Source organism: Myxocyprinus asiaticus, chromosome 49 (genome assembly GCF_019703515.2).
Source record: "Myxocyprinus asiaticus isolate MX2 ecotype Aquarium Trade chromosome 49, UBuf_Myxa_2, whole genome shotgun sequence".
Taxonomy (NCBI): domain Eukaryota; kingdom Metazoa; phylum Chordata; class Actinopteri; order Cypriniformes; family Catostomidae; genus Myxocyprinus; species Myxocyprinus asiaticus.
Window position 1 is genome coordinate 24945790 of NC_059392.1, and position 23840 is coordinate 24969629.

Below are 23840 nucleotides of genomic sequence, written 5' to 3' on the forward strand. Positions count from 1 at the left end.
AAATCATCTGAAAAAAGCTATCTTGTTTCAAGTGCTAAAGGGAGCAATTTGTCAAGTTGTTTCAACTGAACTTTCCCAAAGACCCCATGAAATCAAAATTAGAGTTTTGTGTTCTGTTAGCTTTGAGGCCATCTGTGAGCTAGTTAACTCCTATAGGTTGAACAAATAAACAGTATATACACATTTTAAAATGTACTGTCTTTCTCTTAGGGTGTGTTCACACTTGTAATTCGGTCCTCTTGGTCCGGACCAAAAAAGAAAATGATACATTTAGTCCTGGTTCGCTTAGCGTTCACACTGGCATTTTTAACCGAACCTAAAGATACGAAACAAAAGGAATCAGGAAAAAGTCACAACCTGATTGGACAGCTTTTATGATTTATATTTTGCGATGGAACTTGCCCAACATCCAAAACAATGCTGGCTGCTGGCCTAAATGAGCTCGTTGGATTTATATATGTATATATGGTGGCATTTTTACCATCGGAGAACAAATGAAGAGCTAATAAAATGTGTAAAGGAGTCAAAACAGTGCCAAGAATTCCTCCGTTGTACACACAAACAAAGACATGCTGCAAGGACGGCTGACGGCGGTTCCGATGCCTGTACCGAACAATAATGGGCAACATAGCTCCTATGATGAGAAGAACCAGGTATGCTTGAGGTCAGTATTAGGCAAATTACTTCCTGTTTTTGGTCCGTTTAGATGTCTTTGGTCCATGTTGTGTTTATATATCAATCGAACAGCATCAGAGTTAATTTGGATGCAGACCGAGACCCACTATTCAGGCAGTCTTGGTCCGCTTGTTTGGTGCGCACCAAGGTTCGGATGGCAGCATTCATACTTGTTCAAATGAACTGCACTAACAGAGCAATCACACCAGAGTTCGTTTTAATCAAACCAAACCTGCCAAGTGTGAACACACCCTTAAATGACTGCCTTAAAAGCTTACCTTCCATTGATACAATAAATTGATTCATTGCCAGACCGCTGTCATACCATATCTAAAGTGTTTGTTAGATAAAGAATATAACCTAGCTGTCTAATGCATTTTTAGGTGCCAATGGGGATGGAAAGGTAGCCATTAGCGTGGCATGCTCTCAGCTGCGCTCTTACGGCCTATGGGATGGTGGCCTGGCCCATGACGGCACTCTGTTGCCGAGCTCAGAAAAACCCTCCCCCTCTCTCTTCTTCCTCATTGTCTCGGATGCTCAAGCCAAGCTGCAACATAAGGAGCTGTCTGTAATACACACTCTAAAAGTTCAGGTGAGGCTTGTATCGTTCACACTGTTTTTTTTTTCTCACAAAGAAAAAATACCTGTTGACATCATTTGTGTTCCATATTTGAATTTACTTCAAATCAAATGAGATCTAAGAGCTACTGGAAAGATTTTCACTGAACATTACTTGAATTTAGTTTATTCACAATCATGTATTTATTGTTTAATAAATATTAACATTTCTTTATGATAATGTATTGCATTAAAATAATCCTCCAAGTAATATACAGTAGTTTGACGAAGTTCATGGTTTCTTAGGCTTATTGCTGTAGTATACACAAGAGTTTAAACTGAGGACCGTGAAAACATGGCAGGCAAGTATATATATCTACACAAGTACTTTTGGCCACCTGGTGCGAAAAAATGGATGGATCACCAACCATCTGATTTAAATGCTGCAAATAAACAAATAAAACTAATGGATCAACTAAATTAATGAGATAAAAATAAGAATGTGGTGAAATATTTTAATATTCTCTCTTTCTTTCCAGGCCAGCCTTGTCCTTTCATCTTGCTGGTGTTGGCTGCTCAATTGGAGGATCTTCAGGCAGCTCTGTTGGCATCCCTGATGGATTTGATTGGTCTGAGATACAGTCAGGAAGCTTTGAGCAACACCCTGTCCTGGGCTGATGGGCTGAATCAGCTTCATTGCCACCTGCAGGGGTTACACCTCCTCTCACTGCTGGGCCAAAATGTGAAGGACGCTGGACAGGAGACGGCAGAGGTAGGTGATGAGCTCTACCTGTACCGTAAGCTCCATCTTTGCTTAAGAACTTTCTGAACTTCCAAGGTCTCTGAGCTGAAGATCTGACCCAAGGGTTTACTCTATGTCCATCTATCTATCTTTCCTTCCTTCCATTCTTTCATCTAACCCCATCCCTTTATCCATCCTTCCTTTTGTCCATCCATCCATCCATCCAACCAATTATCCATCCTTCCTTCCTTTATTCCTTTCATTCTTCCATCTAACTATTTGTCCATCCTTCCTTCCATCCATTTTTCCATCCTTCCTTCCTTCCTTCATTCCTTCCTTCCTTCCTACCATTTGTCCATCCTTCCATCATCTGTCCATCCATCCATCCGTCCATCCAATTGTCCATCTTTCTGTCTATAAATGTTTCCATCCTTCCTTCCTTCCTTCCTACCGTCTGTCCGTCCGTCCTTCCTTCTGTCCATCCATCTGTCTGTCCATCCATCCATCGTTCCTTCTTTTCTACCATCTGTTCATCCATCCTTCCTTCAATCCATCTATCCATCCATCCATTTGTCTGTCCATCTGTTCGACCATCCATCCATCTGTCCATCTAACCGTCCATCCATCCATCCATTTGTCCATCTGTCTGTCTGTCCATCCATCCATCCAACTGTCCACCCATTCGTCCATCCATCTAACCGTTTGTCTATTCTTTCATCCATCTATCCATCCATCCATCCAAGCATCCATCTGTTCCTCCATCCATCAAACCATTCGTCTGTCAATCCATCCATGTAACCATCCATTCATCTATCTTTTTATTCCTTTGTCCATCTCCATTGATTGCTCTACAGTCTTTAACAGGGATTGATCATGATGTTCGCCTAGTCGTCCAACAACCGACGTCAATTTGTGAGGTCAAATAGTTTACATATATATTTTCCTTTTTATATATAAATATATAGTTGTGATATTTTTAGCAGCATTGCTGTAATTAGCGTGCTGACAGCGTGCTGTGTTAAACTGTTTAATTTGTTTGCACAGTAAAACCCTCTTGGAAAAGTTGCATCTTTAAATTCACCCCCTTTAAAACACCATACACATTGGCTCTTGCATTGCGTTTTGCGCTTATTTTGCGCACTGTATTTTTAAAACAGCTCGTCAAGTGAAAATAGTCCAACTTTGATAAACATGTCTTTAGGCTCCTGCATTCTGCTCCATTCTGTTGCGCTTCATCTAGCTGTTTTTGAAGGCAAGAATGTGACTTGTGTAAACGCTCCTTAAGAAACACGTCAAATCAGGGTCTGAAACAAGCCTAATTATACAGTGCTACCCTTCGAACCGATTAGCTGGCTAGTCATTCAGGCAACCCACTGACTGGTTGATATTGACAATATGTATCTATGCACATCCCTAGTATTCAATGGGTTTGACAGATACTGGCAGAAACTTCAGTGCAGGCACCAGAGAAATTATATAGCCCAATATAAGAGCAGGAGTGAGGTTAGCCATGGTACATAGAGGCTGTATTGGTGAGTAGGTATGAAACGCAGGAGGAAAATTGGCTTGCTTTAGGGTTAGTAGCTCAGCAGTTCTCTCTCTTTCAGTTTCTGTAGAGGTGGCCATTGTGTCATTCTCTCCAGAGTCTTTATGACGTGGGTGGCATCTCATGGCAGCTGTTTTTAGGGGTACTAGAACTTGTACATATGTACTATGTTGGGGCAACATCTGTGTGTGGGCGTCAGGGCTCTTGGGGTACGACACGTTTCTTCTTTTCTTTCGGTTCTGATGGCGCCAACTGGCAGTGAAGAAAGTAGGCCTCCTCAGACGTACTCTCCTTCGTTTCTTTTCTTCAGTGTTTTACGAGCTGGCTCAGCGCTTAACAGAGATGGAGCCCGGCGTTCCTCCCCTAACAGGCTGCACATGGTGTCGCTCTTCTTTTTCTCTCTCAATACATTTTTGTTTTCTTAACCCCTGTCATCCTTAAGTCCACTGGCACATTGAGTTCATAATATTTATTTGGTACTCTTTAATGTCTATCATTCCTTTACATTTTCAAAATCCATATCTGTGAAAGGGCCCGTATCCTATTTTCAGCAAAATTCCACATAATTTAAATGCTTGAATGTAAATTTTAGCCAGAAGACTAATAGCTTCAGATACTCCAACAACGGGTGAAGTATCTCCAGTTTTTACAGCTCTGATTTGACCTGGTTATTTTTCCTCAGCAGGAGAGTGCAAGTGAAAGTAGCAGTTGCTAAGACAGCCGAAAGCTCGGAGACCACTCCGTAGCCACAGCCGGCAGCAGAGTTTGCCACGCAGGTACGGATGCAAATGTGCACCTGTGCGCAAATGTGTGCCGGGCTCAAAGCCTAGGTTTTGTGTTTGTGTTAAGTTTCGTTCTCTAAATTAGTTGTGGTAGATGATATGGTATATGTTAGGCAAAGGATTTCACTCAAATCAGAGTCAAATGGACGAATAATAGACACAACAGTTAAAATTATGTATTCCAAAGAAAGAAAGATGTTTTTTTAATATATGTTTTAGTGTTTCATATAAAACATTTGGTAGAAAAGAAACCATGTGTGATTTTTGTGTGACTAGTGGCACCAAGTGGAATTGCAATCTTTTATGAAATTACACGTCCTGGATGCGACCTTCTTTGCTTCATGGGCACTCATACTGCTTCTCACCCAAATGGAAGAGGGGGGAGTGTTTGAAACTTTTTGAAACAGTGATTATTTTTGCAATTCTGTTTGGTGCCACTGGTGGTGCAAAACATTACACACTTCACCTTTAAATTCTTCTTTGATGGCAATAATTAAGAACAAGTTCAGCAGTTGGAACCCAAACTTTGAAGTTCTCTGGCCTTTGTGAGAGGAAAGGTTTCCATACCACTGTCTTGGAACTTTCCATCAAGTTGAAGTTTCCATACAGGGTTTTGAAATTTAGATTTAATTAGTAAGCCTATATTGACATGTCTTGATTACCTAAGAGGGCTGTATTGTTGGAACTGCTTTCATGGCTAAAGTTTACATTTTCTATGAATAAAGTGTTGAAAAATTTTCCACTAGACTGATCCAGTACCCACCTCCCCCGTCCAAGGGCGGCATTACTGTGACAACCGAGAAGCTGGAGTGCCTTAAGGACGGTGAGTTTTTCAACGATGTCATCATCGACTTCTACCTCAAGTGAGTCCAACAGTTCTCTGCAGTGCTTTGAAAAACTAGATTGCCCAGTCAAACATGAGATTAGAACATGATTTCTTACCCCTGGTTAGTTAGTAATAGTAAGATTTTATTCCTTACCTTTAATGTATTTGTGCCTATTAGGTATCTACAGTTGGAGAGAGCTGATGAAGATGTGGCATAAAGATCTCACATCTTTAGTAGTTTCTTCTACGAGCAACTTACTCGTAAAGTCAACAGCTGCGCGGAGGAGACTGGCAGCAAGTAAGGATACACTAGAAGATTTTATTTTTTTTACATTTTACAGTTTGGTTATACTATCAGTTTAAAGGAATAGTTCACCCAAAAATATTTTACTCACCCTCATGTTTTTACAAACCCATATGAATACATACTTCTTCCGTGGAACACAAAGGGAGATGTTAGGCATGCTGCTCTTGTAATTACAATAAAAGTAAATGGGGACTGATACTTTTGAGCTCTAAAAATAACAAAACAGCACCATAAAAGTATAATAAAAGTACTCGTGCGCTATAAACAAGTCTTCTGAAAACATGTAATAGGTTTGTGTGAGGAACCACAGAGATAGAAATAGTTTTGCGTTCCCTCGCTATAATTTATTTACCATGGTTTTACTACAATAACCATATTTTAACCATGATATTCGTAGTGAAACATAGTTATAATACAGGAAAACAACACTTAGAATTATACTTATTGTGAGGGAACACGAACTGTTGAGAGGGCATGCAAAACTTTTTTTGTGAGGGAACGCAAACTGTTGAGAGGGCACGCAAAGCTTATTATAGTAGTACTGTAGTAAGTATGAAAAGTAAATTCTACTTCAGAAAGAAATATGTCACGCACAACTATTTCAGAAAAATTCCCACCCTGTCCTCTAAGGGGCAGTGGTGGCTCAGCGGTTAAAGTTCTGGGTTAGTGATCAAAAGGTTGGGGTTTCAAGCCCCAGCACTGCCAAGATGACACTGTTGGGCCCTTGAGCAAGGCCCTTGACCTTATCTGCTCCAGGGGCGCCGTATCGGCCCTGCATTTAGCTGGGATATGTGAAAAAAAAGAATTTCACTGTATATGTGCAAATGTATAATGTGTGATAAATAAATACAATTATAATTATTATCAGGGGCTCCGTAGAACGAAATGTAAGTTGTTATTTACTGAAAATCTTTCCCTTCAGTGTAGCTCTCAAATCTCATTTGCATTTGTATATATCACATCGTAAACTAGGGATGTCCTGATATTTTTTTTGAGACCGAGTATGAGTTCCGATACTTTTTTGGGGGTACTTGCTGATACCGAGTCTGATACCTGAACTGCATTTCAACAGTTTATTTCAATTTTATCATGAAAATGGTGTTTAAATAAATAAATTCATTAAAACTTTAATCAAATGAAACATAATATTATTCAGAACCTCACAGCACAATCTAAAATACATTGGAGTTATATATATCAAATAAAGTGCTGCAGTATAGAGTATCACAGATGTAAGATATTGCTTAAATATAATACCATTACTACTGATTTAATATTATTATTATTATTATTAGTTGTAGTAGTAGTGTATCAGTGAATGTTACATTTCTGTCATACTTTTTTAATTTAAATTGAGCTTTTATTTTGGTGGAGCTTTTATTTTGAAGTGTTTCTGTGTTATGACCAAGTAGCTCTGATGTTATGACGAGCTTCCCACTCTGGAAAACACCAGTCGTACCACCGAAGAAGAAGAAGAAGCCACCGAAGTAAAAGCTGGTCGCTACGTGACTCAAAGTGATTATTAAACCGCAAAGGATGCTATTTAATTAAATATGTACTCTGTTTGTGCCTCACACTACAAAGTGAATTTGTGCTCTGTTCGCTGTCATCTGCTTTAAACAGAGCACTTGATGCTCATGACTGTTTTCCCTGTATGAGCCAAGGAGGATTAAAAGGTACGCGCAGCTGGCGTCGCACAACACTGTCTCCCGCACAGCGCGCGGCTCATGCAAACTATATATTTATATCACTAATATATGTATTATATTATATATATGTATAAAAATGTACAGATTCAACTGATCTCAATGTATAGTCAGGACATTAATAACGTGAAAAATTACTATTTACTATTACAATTTGAAAAAAAAGATCTGGATACTCTTCCTGTAGCACTTGTCATAGATGTGTCTGTCTTGTCGGGCACTTCTCACGCACCTTACAGTCTAGCTGATCCCACAAAAGCTCAATGGAGTTAAGATCCATAACACTCTTTTCCAATTATCTGTTGTCCAATGTCTGTGTTTCTTTGTCCACTCTAACCTTTTCTTTTTGTCTTTCTGTTTCAAAAGTGGCTTTTTCTTTGCAATTCTTCCCATAAGGCCTGCACCCCTGAGTCTTCTCTTTACTGTTGTACATGAAACTGGTGTTGAGCGGGTAGAATTCAATGAAGCTGTCAGCTGAGGACATGTGAGGCGTCTATTTCTCAAACTAGAGACTCTGATGTACTTATCCTCTTGTTTAGTTGTACATCTGGTCTTCCACATCTCTTTCTGTCCTTGTTAGAGCCAGTTGTCCTTTGTCTTTGAAGACTGTAGTGTACACCTTTGAAATCTTCAGTTTTTTTGGCAATTTCAAGCATTGTATAGCCTTCTTTCCTCAAAACAATGATTGACTGATGAGTTTCTAGAGAAATCTGTTTCTTTTTTGCCATTTTTGACCTAATATTGATCTTAAGACATGCCAGTCTATTGCATACTGTGGCAACTCAAAAACAAACACAAAGACAATGTTAAGATTCATTTAATGAACCAAACAGCTTTCAACTGTGTTTGATATAATGGCAAGTGATTTTCTAGTACCAAATGATCAATTTATCATGATTACTCAAGGATAAGGTGTTGGAGTGATGGCTGCTGTCTAGATCTGATCAAAAATGACTTTTTTCAAATAGTGATGGTGCTGTTTTTTACATCAGTAATGTCCTGACTATACATTGTGATCAGTTGAATGACACTTTGGTGAATTAAAGTACCAATTTCCTTCCAAAACAGCAAAATCTGTACATTATTCCAAACTTTTGGCTGCCAGTGTATGTATATATATATATATATATATATATATATATATCATCGCAGCTTTTGTGGTAAAATAATCTCACAAGGACGTAATGTGATTTTTACGTAATGACATTCATACATCAGATGGTATCGGAGCATATTTACAAGTACGAGTACCAGTACATGAGATCGGTATCAGGACATCCCTATCACAAACACTGAAAATGTGCCGCAACTGGTATCTTATAACCAATTGTGCTGCAGCAGTTACGATGGAGGGGAAGATTTTGAATGAATAATGACTTCAGTTCCAGGCTGTTCCTCAAATAAATGCTTCTTATGGCTTCAGAAAATTTTGAACATAGTGCACAAGTCAATTGGACTAATTGTATGATATATTTATGGTGCTTATTTTCATTTTTGGCGGTTGATAGCCTTAGCTCTCATGCATTTACATTTATAATGGAATAATAAAACACACACGCAAAAGTAAAAGCCAGAAAAGCCACTCCAAACAGCGGTTCATTTTCCTTTCACCCTATTAGAGGGACAACTCTCCTGATAAAATTACCCATGAACACTTCTGTGAGCACAAGGAGAGATTGGGTTTTTTCCTTGATAGGAAAACAAGGATGCAAAATGAGTTAAGAGACCACCAACCTGCTGTGCACTTAACATCAGAACGTTTTGCAAATCCTCACAAATAGTTATGACATCCTAAACACACTTTACAGACTGTTCTTTTGCTCTTATGGCCAAGAAGGAAGAGGTAGCTCAGTTTAGATTTTCTGCTCTGCTTGTTTTTTGAGGAAAACAGGGGAAGTTAGAGCAAGCTTTATGAACGAGAGGATAAATCAGTGCAACGAGTATACAATGCCAGACTGGGAAAGAACAGGGAATTCCGGGCCTGGTACTCTGTATTCTCATAAAAACAAATGGCCACATTAGGACGCACACTCGTACATGCATCTGGACACTCTGACATATGCACAGTACAACAGAACTTTGAGTCGAGATACCGATGAGTCACAATGGTTGAACAGTCATCCAACAATGATGAGGTTGACTAGATTATACAGGGTTAATTTGTATCAAGACATTTCCACTTTTTTCTTTTTGTTATATAAAAGTCACATTAAAACTGACTTAGAAACTTTTTACCAGGCCTTATTGTATGTATAGATTTTACTGTTTAATCACATGCATTTAAGGAATTTTCCGGGTTCAATACAAGTTAAGCTTAATCTACCACATTAATATTGATTACCACAAAAAATTATTTTGACTTGCCCCTCATTTCCAGTGAGGCACTTACAGTGAAAGTGAATGGAGCCAATCCGTAAACGTTAAAATACTATTTCAAAAGTATAGCCACTAGACGTAAACAATATTTGTTAACATAAACTTGCTTATTAACCTTTTTTGTGTAAAGTTATAGCCAATTTTACAACTTGTTGCCATGATGATGTAGTCAACAAACACTAAAACTCTAAAATGACTGTAAAAACGACAATATAAACAACTTTACAGCTCAAATAATACATGAGTTTTAACAGAATAATAAATGTATGAGCTTTTATCAAATTATAAGCTTCACATTTCTGCCTTTAAACCCTAAAAAAATTGGCACTATTCACTTCCATTATAAGTGCCTCACTGTAACCTCGATTTTTGCTTTTTTAAAGAAAAGGAGGGACGAGTCAAAATAATTTTTGATGTCATTTACATTAAGCCACAAATGCTGTCAATTCAGCTTAATTTATATTGAACCTGGAATATTCCTTTAACAGCGTATCGGGATAAAAATATTTCAACCTTTAGAAACACGTCTCGGGACCCCTGCATTGTGTTAAGTTTCGTTTCGTTTCGTCCATCTAGCTCTTTTCAACGGTAGAACGCGTCTGCATGTGGCAGGGAATTAACATCATCACGGACTTTAAAGGGAATAAAAACTCCACCATGAACACCGCTGCCTCTCTCCCGGATGAGCTAAATACTTTTTATGCTCGTTTTGAGGAAAATTACACCGCCCTCGCGGAGAGAGCTCTCGCAGCCGAAGCTACAGAGGTTAGTTCACTCTCCGTCTCTGTAGCGGATGTAACCCGATCCTTCCGACGGGTGAATATCCGCAAAGCCGCGGGCCCAGACGGCATTCCGGGCCGTGTCATCAGAGCGTGCGTGAACCAGCTGGCTGGTGTTTTTACGGACATTTTCAACCTTTCCCTCTCTTTGTCTGTGGTCCCCACATGCTTTAAAACATCCACCATTGTGCCTGTTCCAAAGCAATCAAAAATAACTTGTTTAAATGACTGGCGTCCTGTTGCTCTGACCCCCATCATCAGCAAATGTTTTGAGAGACTAATCAGAGATTACATCTGCTCTGTGCTGCCTCTCTCTCTTGACCCGCTGCAGTTTGCTTACCGCAACAACCGCTCCACTGATGATGCCATTGCATCAACAATACACACTGCTCTCTCCCACCTGGAAGAAAAGGAACACTTATGTGAGAATGCTGTTTGTAGACTACAGCTCAGCATTCAACACCATAGTGCCCTCCAAGCTAGATGAGAAACTCCGGGCTCTGGGCTTAAACAGCTCGCTGTGCAGCTGGATCCTGGACTTCCTGTCAAGCAGACACCAGGTGGTTAGAATAGGCAGCAACACCTCCTCATCACTGACCCTCAACACTGGAGCCCCACAGGGCTGTGTTCTCAGCCCACTACTGTATTCCTTGTACACACATGACTGTGTGGCAACACATAGCTCCAATGCCATCATTAAGTTTGCTGATGACACGACGGTGGTAGGTCTGATCACTGACAATGATGAAACAGCCTACAGAGAGGAGGTGCACACTCTGACACACTGGTGTCAGGAGCACAACCTCTCCCTCAGCGTCAGTAAGACAAAGGAGCTTGTGGTGGACTTCAGAAGAAAAGACAGAGAACACAGTCCCATCACCATCAATGGAGCACCAGTGGAGAGAGTCAGCAGCTTCAAGTTCCTGGGTGTCCACATCACTGAGGAACTCACATGGTCCATCCACACTGAAGTCGTTGTGAAGAAGGCTCATCAGCGCCTCTTCTTCCTGAGACGGCTGAGGAAGTTTGGAATGAACCGCCACATCATCACACGGTTCTACACCTGCACTGTAGAGAGCATCCTGACTGGCTGCATCTCCGCCTGGTACAGCAATAGCACCGCCAACAACCGCAAAGCACTGCAAAGGGTGGTGCGAACTGCCAGACACATCATCGGAGGTGAGCTTCCCTCCTTCCAGGAAATATATACAAGGCGGTGTGTGAAAAAAGCTCGGAGGATCATCAGAGACTGTTCTCTGTTCTCACTGCTACCATCAGGCGGTATCGCACAATACTGTACATTCTATATTTACTACTATATATACTTTTTTATATATTTTTATTTTTTATTTTTATTGAATAATGTGTATCTATATAGTGCGCATTGTATACTGTACAGTGTATGTTATTATTTGTATATTGTTGAGTGTAATTATGTGTATATCAGATGTTTAAATTGTGCTGTGTTAATTTGATGTTTTAAGTTGAGTGTAATTATGTATAACAGATGTTTAAATTGTGTTGTGTTAATTTGATGTTTATTGTAAATTGGTGTATGTCTCATCACTGTCACGACTGCTATGTTGATCGGAACTGCACCCAAGAATTTCACACACCATTGCACTTATGTATATGGCTGTGTGACAATAAAGTGATTTGATTTGATTTGATAGAGCCGAGGAGGGCGGGGCCGGGCTGGAATGACGCACGTCCGGTCCCCAATCAGCCTGATGGGGCGCGCGAGGGATAAAGGTGGCCGGGGACGACGGTTCGAGAGAGAGAGAATTACAGGCAGCTGTACTGTGTGTGTGTTTATGGTTGTGTGTTTTTGTTTAAGTTTATTATTAAACTATTATTTATATTCTCAAGCCGGTTCTCGCCTCCTCCTTTCCCTCGAACCCCCTTACAGCGTCTTATGTAAACCCGATCGAGTTTAGTTTAATTAAAATACAGCCTTATATATTCAGAACTTCCAATTAGTTGACTACTTATTCAGGCAACACACTGACAAGTTGATTTCGATGTAGTTGATTTTATATGCTTGTCGAAATATGTCTGTTTTATGCATCCCTAACCATTAGCAGTACCTTACCCAGTATATATACAGGATGTTTTCGTCAATCCAAACACAAAACTTTTTAACCGATCTCTGACTTCCTCTGTTGTTTTCTGTGTTTTCCTGATCTCTGTTTACTCTCTGTCCAGGGCCCACTTGTACCTCGTAGTAATCTGTTTTGCCGATCTGGAACTACCCCAATATGTAGAGTGGAGAGGCAAAGACGCGTCCTGGGCAGGGTGCCTGGCAGCCAAAGCGAGCTCTGCAGGGGAATGTCAAACAGGTCAAACAGGAAAACGCACATGCATACATACACAAACACATATTCTCTGATACAGTTGTTTGGTGATCATTTTCTGCATTGTCGATGCATACATGTGGTTTTTGTGGATTCTCATAAAAAAATACAAAAAAAAGAGGTCCAGTAACATTTGTTTCAAAGTGTTTGTGTTCTGTATTTCCAGATAGCTCGCAGCAACCAAAGGGCAACAGATTGAAACCCAGTGGGCTTAAAACTCACAACCTACCGGTAATGCCCACTCTCTCACTACACACACACACATAGGGGTGGGCGATATACTGGTTAAACAGATATACTGTTATAAATGTGTTAAATGGTAAAATACGTTGATTATCGCCTATATCGTCGTTAAGCAAAACGCCGCTGCATGGTAAAGAATGCGCATTCCAATCAGATGTTGCTCTACAAATAAACATTATCTGTCACATGGATGAGTTTGAGTTTTTTATCTAAAATTTCAGTCATAGTCTTATTATAAATGTTTTTATTATTATTTATTTAATTTGTTTTGTCACTAATTACATTTGCATTATTTTGCATTAAAAAGTTCTCACTGTCACTTGGCAGTTCTGTAAATGATGAAAAATTGTCAACCTCTGGTTCCAATCACTTTACATTTAGACAGGAAGAGCTTGCTAATAAAAAAAGATTAATTAAAATCAAAGCAAACGCATATAGGGCTCTATTTTGTTCCCACACTAGGCACATCGCTAAGCGCAACAACCGTTCTCTATGTCTTATCCAATTTTTGTGAGGACACAAATTCTAAGCACAGTTTTCTTGCCAGTGCAAGTGGGCATAGGTGGGAGTGTTTGCGTTATCTGTGGGTGTACACGCTCAAACTGTGGGTGTGCATTGTATGTTAATGAATTGCCGCAAAGCGTAATTTGCTATTTTCCTGAGAAATAGGTCATTGTGCTTAGATGTTTGAGAAGCTCTTCTAACCTCTGTGCAAAGTCTAAAATCAGAACGAGAGCCAACACTACCATAGAGGCCAAAAGAGAACATGCAACACATACATCGCAGTCTGGAGCAGCGGCAGCGACAAACAGAGTCGGGAATGCACTGCATAGACAGCCAATTTACACTACCAAATTCTTATGAATGGGCTGTCTTCATTTATATCGAAAGTTGCTTGACTTGAAATTGAATATATAATAGGATGCAGACGAATATATAATAGGGTGCGATAACGGGAGAAAAACCTGAAAATTAAATTGCACTTGACCCAGCCCATTAGCACTTTGTGAGCACGGTTTCGCTAACCGATTTGTGCCTAGACTTGGTGCATGCTTCCACGAAAATATCAAAACTTAATGGCCACTGACTTTGCGCGTATGACGTACCACATAGCGCTGCGCTTTACGCATAGTGCTATTACAATAGGGCCTATAATGTTTAACCAAAAAAAAAAGAACCCTTAAGATGAAAAAATAGATTCAATAGTATTTTCATACTATTTTAATTGTCTACATTTCATTACTTTGTACTGTCCATATTTTAAATTCATGAAAAGAAACTTTAATTTTTTTTCATACTTTTTTGAATGACTTCCTTAATTTATATATTGTGATATATATCGTTATTGATAAAAAATTCCAAGACTATTGCATACATTTTGGCTTATAACCAAAACCCCAACCCTTACACTCACACCTCTTTTAATCTTCTTGTAAAGAGGACACAAGTTTATGGTTTTTGGTCAAATTTGACCATGAACAAAACAGTTGTGAGCCACAAGGGTTAAAAGAGTGCATCTCAGGTGAGATGGTTTTCCTTCCAGGAATCCGCTTATCTGGTTATCTCGTCCACTAGTTGTCTATATCTCTAAATCTCTCTCTCTGGTTCAAACGCAGGCCCTGTATTCTAGTAATGGACTCTCAAGCTGTCTTACCACCAGCAGATACACTGTTACGCGAGTACGTGCTTTGTTTGGACTGCTATGTTTAACTGTGTTTGAGTGATATACGTGACAGAGCTAAATTTGTCGCCTTAAAAGACTATGAGATTTACAGTGAGAGTAGATCCCCTGTAACTTACCTCTTAATGTTGTCGGGACTCTCTCAGGTACCTGCAGGTAGAATGGGAGGTTAGGAAATAGACCCCTCGTGCGTTTACAAATGAAAAAATAAGCAGGAGTCTCTGCAGGGTCCCAATGCATGACAACGGCAGTGATTGTGGCCTGTACCTGCTGCAGTATGTGGAGAGCTTTTTGCAGGTACCCTACATACAAACACTCGAGACACTTTCAAATGGGCAGTGCATTTCACCTCACTGCAAAATGTCACAATGCACTGTAATTTTGGAGTATTAGAAAACTGTCTTCAATGTACTATGATTTGGGACGCACTCATTTTAATCTTGCATATTGTGTACTCTGCAAATTGGTGTCAGCAGCCCACAGTCTTAACCATTTGACTTCCAGCAGCCAAATGGTCCTTGATTCTCGAGGCTTCTTTGTGCCTTTTTTCCATTCAGAATCCAGTAATGCTCTTTGAACTTCTTCTGCGATTGGAGCATTGGTTTCCATGGAACCAGGTGCGCAGGAAGAGGGAGGAGCTACGGGAGCTGGTGCTGCAGCTGTACCGGAGACAGGGGGTGGGGCAGACCAGAGTGTCAAGTAAAACAAAAAGTTAGGGCTTTGTTTAAAAAAAAAAAAAAAAATTATTCATTAACAATGGATATATTTATAATTTTACATTTGTATTTATTTGTATTAAAATGCCTTTTAAATGTGACTATTGAAATTTTATTGATTTTTGCACAAAATGTAGCTTACTTGGAGCTGAATATTTTGAATTGGATTTCAGTTGCTTCTTATTAAACCTAAAATACAATAAGGTTTTTCCCTTAAGCATTGTTTATCATATTGTAAATCAATATAAAAAAAAATATTCAAAATTAGCTTAAGTTCTGATTATATTTAGGACCAATAAGTTAGGATCAAAAAGCATATTTTTTCCATACAAAGAAAATGAATGGTTACTGTGGCTAACATTCTGCCTAGCGTCTCACTTTGTGTTCCATGGAAGAAAGCATGCAGGTTTGCAACAACACGAGTAAACAATGCCAGAATTATTATTATTGTATTTTTTTATTTTTATATTTTTGGGTAAATGGTCCCTTTAAATTCCAACAGTTTTCCTAATGCAATCATGATGATGCTCAAACTTGACTGAATATCACTCATGCAAAAGTATCCCTGACAGCCACAGCTGCAACCAATAGTGCCATCACTACAAACAAGCATTGTGTTCCACTGGGTTAAGTACTGGAACTCCCATAATGCAGTTATTTGGTCCATTAAAGAAAGAGAGAGCATAAAAACAGTACTTTTTCCAGAGCAGGCAGAGGAGAACACGAATGATTGTGATGAAATTGAAACAGAGCATTGCTCTGCAGACTGTTTTGTTTGTACGAGTTGACTAGAGCCAAGTTGGCCTTCTAAAATAATAATAAACATAAACCTTATTTGTCCAGTATTTTTGCACCTGGTGTACTTTAAGATGCTTTTCAATAATGGAAAACTGTAAAAGCAGAAAGCGATGAAAAGAAATTAAATATTTGTGCGAAAAATAAAAAACATGGAAAAATTTAAGTAAGTGAATACACTGTATTGGCATCATCAACCCCTGCTGTGCTGCTTTTAGTATTTAGTTGGAAGAAAGTTTGATGGCCAGACAGTGCTGATTAGGGTTTTGTTTCCAAAGAAAATAATTATAGGTTTAGACATATGTGATTAATAGGATGCACAACAGGGAAGAATTAACATTTTTGGCATTAAATGGAAACCTTGTGCAATGTGGGGGTTTGACCCACAGTAGTGTGTCTGTTAGAAAATCAGTGCCCCTCTTCACCACAAAAGCAAGCTAGAAACCCACTTCAACTGTTTCACGAAATCTGTCAAGAACATGTCCAGGTCATATTTCACCCCAAAAATCATAATTTTACAAAAAAAAAAAAAAATATATATATATATTATTTTTTATTTTTTTATTCGCACACCATGACAATTTTAATTGGCAATCTGGTCTCATGACTACTCATAATAATTCTTGTACGATTTTGCCATCTCATGGTGTTACTATTATTACAACCTGTGAGACCAGGTTGCAGTCTCATGACAACTTGTAATAATTCGTATGAGATGGTGAAATCATAAGAAAGTTCGTCGATCAATTACGGCGATGGAAATAAAATTCTCTGAGTTAGTTACAAGAGTGACTGATGTTGAGAGACAGAATCGATTTTATGGAATCTTCGGAGAGGGAATTAACCGCTAATCCGCCCATGACCAAAGTTGATTTGGTACATCTCCTTGAAAAGCTTGAAGATCTTGAGAATAGAAGCCGCAGGAATAACGTTCAAATTGTTGCAATTCCTGAGCATGAGGAGGGAAGAGATATGTTGAAATTCCTAGACGAGATTTTCCCGAGTCTGCTCGACATAACAGGCCACAAGCTGGAAATCGAGCGAGCTCACAGATTTGCTGAGGGATACATGCCCCGATCAATTTTTGGCCAGATTTCTGAGATCATTCGATAAAGATCTTGTGTTGCGCCAGGCAAGGATCAAAGGGAAGCTTTCTTGGACAAACCATAATATTTTCTTTTTCCCGGACTTTGCGAGTTCGACGAGAGAAACGCGATCGGTTCAAGGAATGTAAGAAACTCTTACATCAGTGAAAGATCACTTTTGCTTTGATGTTTCCGGCCAAACTGAGAATAGAAACGAAGGACGGTCGCAAAGTATTTACATGTCCCAATCAGGCTGTCTTTTATTGAATCAATGGGTGAGTAATACATTGATTGTTTCTCATGTGATTTACCACAGGTGGACTCCAATCAAGTTGTAGAAACATCTCAAGGATGATCAGTGGAAACAGGATGCACCTGAGCTCAATTTTGAGTGTCATGGCAAAGGCTGTGAATACTTATGTACATGTGATTTTTTTCGTTTTTTATTTTTAATAAATTTGCAAAGATTTCAAACAAACTTCTTTCACGTTGTCATTATGGTGTATTGTTTGTAGAATTGAGGAAAATAATGAATTTAATCAATTGTGGAATAAGGCTGTAACATAACAAAATGTGGAAAAAGTGAAGCGCTGTGAATACTTTCCGGATGCACTGTACTTACTCTGGCTTTTGAGGAAGCTGGGTGTCATTTTGGTTTCTTTTTTCTTTTTGCATTGGCTCCGCCGTGCGGCTGGAGTTTGTTTTGTGAATAACACTTTTCCTTAAAGAAACTTTTGCGTTGACGAAAGATGACTTTTGCATTGAAGTTCCCGGCCAGTTTGAGAGTGGACACTACGGATGACCGCAAAATATCTACATGCTCACACAAAGGATGTCTTTTATAAAGTTGACGGATTGTGTAAGTCATGGTATACACTTTTATGCGGCCTCCGAGTGAATTGACTCGACCATCCGGGGAACCGGGATGCCGGTTTTGTTTCTTTTTGTATTGGTTCCGCCTAGCGGCTGGAGCTTGTTCTGTTGAATAACACTCCTTTGGAAGAGCTGTGGATTAATCTGTTCGTTCTTCGTGCTTATTCCTCCTGCTGGCTGGAGTTTGTTTTTTTGAATATTTTTACGGGACATTGGAATGATTACGTCATCCGCTGAACTCATAACAGCTGGCTCACTGAACATTTGTTTGTCTGTCCGAGGAATCTGAACGGTTTTATATCAGCTGGAATTTGTTTTGTGGAAGATCACATCTTTGAGACAGTTCTGTGAATGAATCTACACATTCTTTGTGTTCATTCTTCCTATTGGCTGGGGTTTATTTTACAAAGTATTTTCTGTTATGTAATTTTGCCACACAAATTTGTGAGGCAAAATTGAGCAATCTGATGGCAAAGTTGTCTTGGATGCTCATGGACGTTCATGGAGCTTTTGAGTTTAGAAGGATTGTCGCCGGTTGGCGCTGTCGTGCGCGGGGTTAATGCGCACGTTTTTCTTTTTTCTGTTTGTTTTGTTCGGGGAGAAGTTCGGGGTTTGATTGTTTCACTAATGGGGAATGTGGTCTGTATAATTTAGTTTTTGACACACAATTGATTTTTTCTACTATATCAAAATGTCAAATGTTAATATGAGTGGATTGTCTCTCTCCACATGGAATGTAAATGGGTTGGTGCACCCCATAAAAAGAAGGAAGGTTATTACTTTTCTTAAATGTAAGGAACATGATATAGTGTTTCTTCAAGAAACACATCTCTCCCCGCAGGAAGCTGAAAAATTTGGGAAGATATGGGGTGGACATGTTTTCTCAAGTAAGATCAAGGGAGTCATTACATTGAATAATAAACATTTACAATTCAAATGTCTCAAACAGACTAAAGATAAATTAGGTCATTGAGTCATTATTGTTTTAGCAGAAATTCAAGGGCAAAGGTTGATTTTGGCTAATATTTACATGCCTAACACTGATGATCAGGGCTTTTTTTTTATAGATCTTGAAGAGATGTTGCAAGCCACTGGCACCCCTCATGATATAATATTGGGAGGAGACTTTAATCTATTGATGGACTCAGTCCTTGATCACAGTGAAGCAAAAGTGTGTAAACCCCCTAGAGCAACATTGACGCTTCACAGGATGTGTAAAAATCTTGGTCTTATGGAGACTTTTGAACCACATCAAATTTGTTTTCATCAGTCCATATATATATATATATCCAAATCCCTCATTTCATCTGTTGTTGATTGCTCAATGGGAAATATCTTAGTCTCAGATCACGCCCTGGTGAGTTTGGAGATGTTGCCATAAACAGAGAAAAATAAATCATATAGTTGGTGCTTTAATGTGTCCCTTTTGCAAAATCCTGATTTCCAACAAATGTTAAAGACTGAAATCAACGTTTATATGGAGATCAACTGGTCCTCAGTATTCTCTGTGGGCGTGGCTTGGGAGACACTTAAGGCGGTACTTAGAGGTCGGATCATACAGTACGCCTCATCCATCAAAAAATCCAAAGCACGAGAACTTGTGGAGTTGGAAGAGAATATTAAAAGTGCAGAGGCAGAGCTGAAGCGGCGTATGTCATCTGATGGCCTCAGAGAATTGACCCGATTGAAATATAGATATAATACTATTTTGTCGCGGAAAGTGGAGTTTTGGTTATTCAGGGCAAGACAGTCATACTTTGAGTTGGGTGACAAAGCAGGGAAGCTTTTGGCTAGATATATAAAGCAGAGAGAGTCTCTTTCTATCATTCACTCAGTGAAATTTGCTGGTGGTGAAATTTTTACCTCAGCCATTGATATTAATAATGCCTTTAAAGAGTTCTATCTTGATCTTTATAGTTCCACGTCTTCGTCTACTGATGAAGATATTAGAAACTTATGTGGAACCATTAGATCTTCCTAAACTGACGATTGAGCAAAAAAACTCTCTTGATTCTGAGATAACCTTGGAGGAGCTTGACGAGGTAATTAAGTCCCTACCTACTGGCAAGGCTCTGGGGACAGATGGTTTTGCTGCAGAATTTTTTAGATCCTATGCTACAGAACTGGCTCCACTTTTGTTAGAAGTTTATACTGAATCATGAAAAGCTTCCTCCAACCATGACACAAGCCCGGATCAGTCTGATTCTTAAAAAGGACAAAGATCCAAGCGAGTGTAAAAGTTATCATCCAATCTCCCTGATCCAACTAGATGTAAAAATATTGTCAAAAATTTTGGCTAACCGATTAAGTAAGGTTATGACATCTCTTATACATATAGATCAGGTGGGATTTATTCGGGGCCGTAGCTCTTCTGATAACATCAGGCGTCTCATCAATATCATGTGGTCAGTAGCGAATGATCAATCTCTGGTCGCTGTCATCTCGCTTGATGCCGAAAAGACATTTGATATGGTAGAATGGGATTATCTTTTTAAGATTTTGGAAATATATGGGTTCGGGAGTACATTTATTGGTTGGATTAAGTTACTTTATAGACACCCTGTAGCAGCGGTACAAACAAATGGATTAATTTCAGATTATTTTACTCTGGATAGGGGCACCCTGCAGGGCTGCCCTCTTTCCCCTTTATTGTTCTGTCTTGCCCTGGAACCATTAGCAGCCGCGATAAGGGGGGTGGATGATTTTTCAGGGGTGGTGGCGAGAGGTGTTGCGCATAAGCTTCTGCTTTACGCAGATGATATTTTATTATTTGTATCTGAACCTACTAGATCTGTGCCTTGCCTCCACAGAATTATTAATTCCTTTTCCAAGTTCTCAGGATACAGAGTTAATTGGTCTAAATCCGAAGCTTTGGCTCTGACAGCGTACTGCCCAGTAACGGCTTTCCAGCCGGGCACCTTTCAATGGCCCACACAGGGCATTAAGTATTTGGGGATTTTATTCCCAGCAAATTTGTCTGATTTAGTTAGTGTTAATTTTGACCCTTTAATAAAAACATTTTCGAGCGATGTGGGCAGGTGGGCTTCATTACATTTATCTATGATTGGGAAGGTTAATGTTATTAAAATGAATTGTATTCCAAAATTTAACTACCTGCTGCAATCTCTCCCTGTAGATGTCCCCCTCTCTTATTTCAAGCAATTTGATAGCATAGCGAAGTCCTTCATTTGGAATGATAAATGTCCCAGATTGCATTTTAATAAGTTGCATAGGCCGATTGACAAATGTGGGCTAGGCCTACCCAAGATTTTGTTTTATTAGTATGCATTCAGTCTCAGACATTTGGCTCATTGGTCACTTCCACCTGAGAGAGCCCCTCCCTGGTTTGTTATTGAACAGGCAGTTCTTGCCCCTGTTTCGCCATTACAAAGCATCTCTATCAAACTAATTGGAAAAGTTAAGTTACACCCCGTTATTTTGCATTTACACTCGGTATGGACTAAAGTGTCCAGATTTTTCAAATTGGACACTTATTTAAATATTGCCTCGAGCATATGGCAGAACCCAAGATTATGTATTGGCAAGTCCCCTTTCTGCTGGCCAGAATGGATTGTGAAGGGGCTTGCTACACTCGGTGACCTATATGAAAGTGGAGTGTTGAGATCGTTTGAAAACTTGGTCCAACATTTTGGGATCCCCAGACCTCAGTTTTATAGGTATTTACAATTGCGCCACCTGCGTTGTACTATTTTTGGGAGTAGAACACCCCCCTAAGGAGGCAGATGCTTTGGGAGAGGTGATTGTGGCTTTTGGAAAAGGTCGTGAGGCATCAGTGTATTACTCCCTGTTAATTCAGAGTATGGGGGATGGAGCTTTAACTTCTATTAAGAGATTATGGGAGAAAGATTTGAATTTGGTATTGGAGGATGGAGTGTGGACTAAGATTCTGAAAAATGTCAAGTCTGCATCTAGAGATGCAAGGGTTCGCCTTACGCAATTTAAGATTTTACAAAGATTTTTTTGGACCCCCTCTAGATTATATAGGCTTGGTCTTAAAGACACACCCACCTGCTGGCAGTGCCAATCAGATGTTGGAGACACAACCCATGTTTTTTGGGGTTGCGTTAAGATCCAAGATTTTTGGTTAAAGATTCTGAATTATTTGCGTGACATTCTGGGCACTAAAATTTTACTTTGCCCCAGACTTTGCATTTTGGGCAATGGGGAAGTTATAAATTCAGGGGACAAATATATAAAAAATTGGGTTCTGACTGGCGTGATGATTGGCAGACAAATTATTTTAAGGGGATGGAAGTCAGACGGAGCACCACCATTTCCAGAGTGGTGTGCGGAGATGGGGAGGGTGGCGGCTTATGAGAAGATGATAGATGAAAGGCTGGGGCTGGAAGACATATTTTTCTGGAAGTGGGGTAGGTATTTGGCAGTTTTGGAGGACTCTAGGGGAAGGGATGAGGAGGGAGACGTTTAGTTTAATTATGCATGTTTATTATATATTGTATTTTTTTTATTTTTATTTTATTTATTTTTATTGTTTGTGTGTGTGTGTGTATGTGTATTATTTTATGTGACCGCAAGGGTGTTCTTTGGGGTAGGGTGGGGTTGGTGTTTGGGGAGGGATGTTAATGAGGGTTAAAAGTTAAATGTTGATTCGGTGTGTATATGTTGTGTTTTTCTCTGTTGTGTTTTTTCTTTGAATCAATAAAAAATTTTAATTACAAGAAAATACAATTTGTATTCTCATAGACTACAACAAATAAACAAACACAATTTCAAGTTGATACAATACAGGCATTACATTTTAGGCTACGTCCACATTAATCCAGATACATTTGAAAATGCATTTTCTTTGTGAAACGCTCTCTGTCCACACTGCCACTTTCAAGCATTTTCCAAAAGTTTCTTGTCCACACTGAAACGTATAAAAACTCTTAAATCCCCTTACGAAAAATTGGCATTCCATGTACGGTCTAAAACACAATTGTTCTCGTGTTTCTTTGCCAGACAGCAATTCCGAATAAACTTCCCGTCGCCTTTGCTCAACAATGCTGCTACAACATGGGTCACCATCTTGATTGTTTTGGGCTGAAGGGATCACATGACTGTGCCACATGACAACAAATACATCATCACTTTCAGATATCTCCATTTTCCCTGTCCGCTCTACAACGCGAAGATGCCGTTTTCAAATTTATCCACCTGGGAGAGCGTTTTCGCAAAGCTAAGTTTTTGCTGTCAAAAACAATGTCTCATTGTGGACGGAAGGCCAAAACCTAGAGAAAAAAGATGCGTTTTCAAACTAAAACAAATTTGTGTGGACGTGGCCTTAGCTAGCCTGTCTGTCTGTTATATTTATAGGCCTATATCATATATTTGAATTTCTAAAATGAAATTTCTGACGAAAAAAAAATCTCTTGACTGAAATCTAATAAAGTTTCTCAAGCTATATGATGATATATATGACAGTAAAGATATGTTTACATTAAGATTATAAAATTGGGAGGTAATAGAGCTGTTCAGGTTGTTGTCCAAAAACCAGGAAGACAATTAGCATTTTCGAGCCATTGTTTATATAATGGCAGTTTTTGATTCATGTGTAAAATAAGGTCTGTGGTAAACATTGGGCATTTTGTTCTCCAACCTAAATTACACACTTTCATACATCAAACATGAATTTTGAAGCCACTGTGTTTCTTAAAAGGTATATTGCTTACAAGCTGCTAGAAAAAAAACTCACATGTTCAATCACATGCTTGTGATATTTGTAGTCCTTATCTAGCAACTCGTTAGCAACAAACTTTTATACCAACACTGTGG

General features: G+C 39.2%; 1 pseudogene; it reads left to right on the top strand.

Moving 5' to 3' along the window:
* The window catches only part of LOC127438099 (sentrin-specific protease 7-like), a 57856-nt pseudogene extending 34969 nt beyond the window's left edge, over positions 1-22887 (top strand).
* The last annotated feature ends 953 nt before the right edge of the window (positions 22888-23840 follow it).